The following is a 6,486-nucleotide window of genomic DNA, read 5'->3' on the forward strand; positions in this document are numbered from 1 at the left end:
ATCCCACATCGATTAGGTTAAAGGAGAGGTAGTGCCTTATAAGCCTACGAACCTCCCTCCCCCAAGTGAGGCCTTTTCCAGGGAAAAACAAAACCGTGAAGCGCCGAGGTGATGCTTCGGCAATAACCCGGCCTAAAACAAAGAATATCACTTGGCACTGGGGATGTTACAGTGCGCTGTGGCGTACTACTCCTTAAGGCGAATTCCACATCGATTAGGTTGGAGGAGAGGTAGTGCCTTACAAGCCTACGAACCTCCCTCTCCCAAGTGAGGCTTTTTCCAGGGAAAAACAAAATTGTGAAGCACCGAGGTGATGCTTCGGCAATAACCCGGCCTAAAACGGACAATATCACTTGGTGCTGGGGACGTTACAGTGTGCCATGGCGTACGGCTCCTTAAGACGAATCCCACATCGATTAGGTTGGAGGAGAGGTAGTGCCTTATAAGCCTACGAACCTTCCTCCCCAAAGTGAGGCCTTTTCCAGGGAAAAGCAAAACCGTGAGGAGCCGAGGTGATGCTACGGCAATAACCCGGCCTAAAGCGGACATTATCACTTGGTGCTGGGGACATTACAGTGGTATCAGAGCCAGTGTCGATGGTGGGGCAAACCTCGGCGTTCCTCAGCGAAGACGCTGAGTCCACAAGGGGGAGATTGCGCACTGGCGTACTGCTTCTTAAGGCGAATCCCACATCGATTAGGTTGGAGGAGAGGTAGTGCCGTATAAGCCTACGAACCTCCCTCTCCAAGTGAGGCCTTTTCCAGGGAAAAACAAAACCGTGAGGAGCCGAGGTGATGCTTCGGCAATAACCCGGCCTAAAGCGGACAATATCACTTGGTGCTGGGGACGTTACAGTGGTATCAGAGCCAGTGTCGGTGATGGGGCAAACCTCGATGCTCCTCAACGAGGACGCTGAGTGCATAAGGGGGAGAGTGCGCCCTGGCGTACTGCTCCCTAAGGAGAATCCCACATCGATTAGGTTGGAGGAGAGGTAGTGCCTTATAAGCCTACGAACCTCCCTCTCCCAAGTGAGGCCTTTTCTAGGGAAAAACAAAATCGTGAGGAGCCGAGGTGATGCTTCGGCAATAACCTGGCCTAAAGCGAACAATATCACTTGGTGCTGGGGATGTTACAGTGAGCCCTGGCGTACTGCTCTTTGAGGCGAATCCCACATCGATTAGGTTGGAGGAGAGGTAGTGCCTTATAAGCCTACGAACCTCCCTTCCCCAAGTGAGGCCTTTTCCAGGGAAAAACAAAACCGTGAGGAGCCAAGGTGATGCTTCGACAATAACCCGGCCTAAAGCGGACAATATCACTTCGTGCTGGGGACGTTGCAGTGGTATCAGAGCTACTGTCGGTGGTGGGGCAAACCTCGGCGTTTCTCAGCGAGGACGCTGAGTCCATAAGAGGGAGAGTGCGCCCTGGCGTACTGCTGCTTAAGGCGAATCCCACATCGATTAGGTTAGAGGATAGGTAGTGCCTTATAAGCCTACGAACCTCCCTCCCCTAAGTGAGGCCTTTTCCAGGGAAAAACAAAACCGTGAGGAGCCGAGGTCATGCTTCGGCAATAACTCGGCCTAAAGCGGACAATATCACTTGGTGCTGGGGACGTTACAGTGGTATCAAAGCCAGTGTCGGTGGTGGGGCAAACCTCGGTGTTCCTCAGCGAGGACGCTGAGTCCATAAGGAGGAGAGTGCGCCCTGGCGTACTGCTCCTTAAAGCGAATCCCACATCGATTAGGTTGGAGGAGAGGTAGTTCCTTATAAGCCTACGAACCTCCCTCCCCAAAGTGAGGCCTTTTTCAAGGAAAAACAAAACCGTGAGGAGCCGAGGTGATGCTTCGGCAATAACCCGGCCTAAAGCAGACAATATCACTTGCTGCTGGGGACGTTAGAGTGCGCCCTGGCGTACTGCTCCTTAAGGCGAATCCCACATCGATTAGGTTGGAGGAGAGGTAGTGCCTTATAAGCCTACGAACCTCCCTTCCCCAAGTGATGCCTTTTCTAGGGAAAAACAAAACCGTGAGCTGCCGAGGTGATGCTTCAGCAAGAACCCGGCCTAAAACGGACAATATCACTTGGTGCTGGGGACGTTACAGTGGTATCAGAGCCAGTGTTGGTGGTGGGGCAAACCTCGGCGTTCCTCAGCGAGGACACTGAGTCCATAAGGTTGAGAGCGCGCCCTGGCATACTGCTCCTTAAGGCGAATCCCACATCAATTAAGTTGGTGGAGAGGTAGTGCCGTATAATCCTACGAACCTCCCTCCCCAAGTGAGGCCTTTTCTAGGGAAAAACAAAACCGTGAGGAGCCGAGATGATGCTTCGGCAATAACCCGGCCTAAAGCGGACAATATCATTTGGTGCTGGGGACGTTACAGTGGTATCAGAGCCAGTGTCGGTGGTGGGGCAAACCTCGGCGTTCCTCAGCAAGGATGCTGAGTCCATAAGGTGGAGAGTGCGCCTTGGCGTACTGCTCCTTATGGCGAATCCCACATCGATTAGGTTGGAGGAGAGGTAGTGCCTTATAAGCCTACGAACCTCCCTTCCCCAAGTGAGGCTTTTTCCAGGGAAAAACAAAACCGTGAAGTGCCGAGGTGATGCTTCGGCAATAACGCGGCCTAAAGCGGACAATATCGCTTGGTGCTGGGGACGTTACAGTACGCCCGGGCGTACTGCTCCTTAAGGCGAATCCCACATCAATTAGGTTGGAGGAGAGGTAGTGCGTTATAAGCCTACGAACCTCCCTCCCCCAAGTGAGGCCTTTTCCAGGGAAAAACAAAACCGTGAGGAGCCGAGGTTATTCTTCGGCAATAACCCGGCCTAAAGCGGACAATATCACTTGGTGCTGGGGACGTTACAGGGCGCCCTGGCGTACTGCTCCTTAAGGCGAATCCCACATCGTTTAGGTTGGAGGAGCGGTAGTGCCTTATAAGCCTACGAACCTTCCTTCCCCAAGTGAGGCCTTTTCCAGGGAAAAACAAAATCTTGAGGAGCCGAGGTGATGCTTCGGCAATAACCCAGCCTAAAGCGGACAATATCACTTGGTGCTGGGGACGTTACAGTGGTATCAGAGCCAGTGTCGGTGGTGTGGCAAACATCGACGTTCCTCAGCGAGGACGCTGAGTCCATAAAGGGGAGAGTGCGCCCTGGTGTACTGCCCCTTAAGGCGAATCCCACATCGATTATGTTGGAGAAGAGGTAGTGGCTTATAAGCCTTCGAACCTCCCTCCTCCAAGTGAGGCCTTTTCCAGGGAAAAACAAAACCATGAGGAGCCGAGGTGATGCTTCGGCAGTAACCCGGCCTAAAGCGGAAAATGTCACTTGGTGCTGGGGACGTTACAGTGGTATCAGAGCCAGTGTCGGTGGTGGGGCAAGTCTCGGCATTCCTCAGCGAGGACGCTGAGTCCATAAGGGAGAGAGTACGCCCTGGCGTACTGCTGCTTAAGGCGAATCCCATATCGATTAGGTTGGAGGAGAGGTAGTGCCTTACAAGCCTACGAACCTCCCTCCCCCAAGTGAGGCCTTTTCTAGGGAAAAACAAAATCGTGAGGAGTCGAGGTGATGCTTCGGCAATAACCCTGCCTAAAGCGGACAATATCACTTGGTACTGGGGACGTTACATTGGTATCAGAGCCAGTGTCGATGATGGGGCAAACCTCGGCGTTCCTCAGCGAGGACGCTGAGTCCATAAGGGGGAGAGTGCGCCCTGGCGTACTGCTCCTTAAGGCGAATCCCACATCGATTAGGTTGGAGGAGAGGTTGTGCCTTATAAGCCTACGAACCTCCCTCCCCCAAGTGAGGCTTTTTCTAGGAAAAAACAAAACCGTGAGGAGCCGAGGTGATGCTTTGGCAATAACCCGGCCTAAAGCGAACAATATCACTTGGTGCTGGGGACGTTATAGTGCGCCCTGGCGTACTGCTCCTTAAGGCGAATCCCACGTCGATTAGGTTAGAGGAGAGGTAGTGCCTTATAAGCCTACGAACCTCCCTTCCCCAAGTGAGGCCTTTTCCTGGGAAAAACCAAACCGTGAGCCGAGGTGATGCTTCGGCAATAACCCGGGCTAAAGTGGACAATATCACTTGGTGCTTGGGACGTTACAGTGGTATCAGAGCCAGTGCCAGTGGTGGGGCAAACCTCGGCGTTCCTCAGCGAGGACGCTGAGTCCATAAGGGGGAGAGTGCACCCTGGCGTACTGCTCCTTAAGGCGAATCCCACATCGATTAGGTTGGGGGAGGGGTAGTGCCTTATAAGCCTACGAACCTCCCTCCCCCAAGTGAGGCCTTTTCTAGGGAAAAACAAAATCGTGAGGAGCCAAGGTGATGCTTCAGCAATAACCCGGCCTAAAGCGAACAATATCACTTGTGCTGGGGACGTTACAGTGGTATCAGAGCACGAGTTCCTCATAGTACGTTATTCACACACTTCGAGTCCTAAAGAGCATAGGATTTCCCTTAGAATGATATTAGAATTGCATCATATTGTTTGCTACTTGACAAGATGTTCATCATCTCGGCATGATTATTTGTTGCTTGCATACATGTCTATTTATTCATTTTGTTTAAAAAGTCACATTTTGCATACCTCTTAGCATCATGAGGAGGGGTAGACCTCCAGTTGGCCGAGATTATCTCGAGGACATAATAGACAGATTAGAAAGACTGGTCGAAGGTTTGGGACACGAGTTAAGACAGTCAAGACAACAGAACACTAGTACTACGTTTACTAAGGCCGTGCAGACAGATGGTCGACATGCAGTTGCACCTCCACTTCCTCCAGTGCCACAAGTGTCTCCGCAGCCAGCTTCGTATGGAGATGGCACATTGCCCAACACGCCGACGCATGCCAGAGTACTAGACAAGGCCATCTTGGCAGAAGCCAACTTGAACAAGAGTCAGAGTTTGGGGGAGGAGCAGAAAAAGAGACAGACCTATGACGATCACCCAAAACCGTGAGGAGTCGAGGTGATGCTTCGGCAATAACCCGGCCTAAAGCGGACAATATCACTTGGTGCTGGGAACGTTACAGTGGTATCAGAGCCAGTGTCGTTGGTGGGGCAAACCTCGGCGTTCCTCAGCGAGAACGCTGAGTCCATAAGGGGGAGAGTGCGCCCTGGCGTACTGCTCCTTAAGGCGAATCCCACATCGATTAGGTTGGAGGAGAGGTAGTGCCTTATAAGCCTACGAACCTCCCTCCCCCAAGTGAGGCCTTTTCCAAGGAAAAACAAAACCGTGAGGAGCCGAGGTGATGCTTCGGCAATAAGCCGGCCTAAAGCAGACAATATCACTTGGTGTTGGGGACGTTACATATTTATAACAATTTTTGTTGTCCTCAACAGTATTGGATATGCGAGCATACAAGCATCATCAAACCAAATGAGAATAATGCAATCCCAAGATTTGCAAAATAGAACATCACACAGAGAGGACAATAATTGGCAAATTCATTCTTGAAAGATCTGAAAAATATTGCGGTATGCATTGCTAACCTTTGTTTTGTTTAAACGAATGATAGATTTTCTTATGTAGTGATAAATTTTTGTTCACACTAATAAATTTACTTAATTTGCCTAATTGAGTGACAAATTTCCTTTAGTTTACCTAATTGAGTGATAAATTTTTCAATGCAGTGAATGTTTTTCTATTTCTCTACTGTGCATGAGTTTTGTTTCATATTTACTTTATTTATGTTACTTTATATTAGATTAGAATTGATTGGGTTTTCGTATTGATAAATTTATCCCTAAAAATGAATTGAATTAGACATTTTTAGTTTCATCCAACATATTGAACCAACCAATGATACATTTATCACTGAAATTTGTATCATATCATTCATTTTCTGAATTTTCATCCATGTAGGAGAACAATTTGAATCACACAGATAAAGAGATAAAAATATACCGAATGTTGCTAGTAGAAATTGAGGATAAAGATGAAGATAAAGATGCTAATTTTCAGAAACAAAATCAAACTGAAAATCCAAAAAAAGAAGACCAAACATTGATTGAAGAAAAATCCAAAGATGAAACATGGCAACCACATCCACACGAAACATGCCCTGAAAAGAAAAAGAAATCAGTACCCTTTGAATCACAAAAGAATGAAAGAAAGCAAGTTGACAATCAGCCTGAAGTGGATGAAAGTCTGGTAGAAGTGCTTGTTTTTCAGAAGATGGAAGGCGATATGATCAAAATGGAAAAGTTACAAATGGAAAAGGACATCCTTCAAACCACAAATGATAACCTGCAGCAGCAATTCAAGAAGCTAACAAAAGACATGCAAAAATCAACAGAAAACTACAAAAAAATCAAATGCAAAGGAAAGATAAAGAAATGAAGATACTCCATGGGAAAATTGCAATCTTGGCTGAGGCAAACAAGTACTCGGAAGAACAATACACACAAGAACAGCCTGCAATGAAGAAATTGAAAACTTCATACGAAGTTTTCAACATCTTACCAAACAATTAAAACAAAATCTCATTGC

This window comes from Camellia sinensis, chromosome 1 (genome assembly GCF_055761805.1).
Source record: "Camellia sinensis isolate YWXY chromosome 1, ASM5576180v1, whole genome shotgun sequence".
Lineage (NCBI taxonomy): Eukaryota > Viridiplantae > Streptophyta > Magnoliopsida > Ericales > Theaceae > Camellia > Camellia sinensis.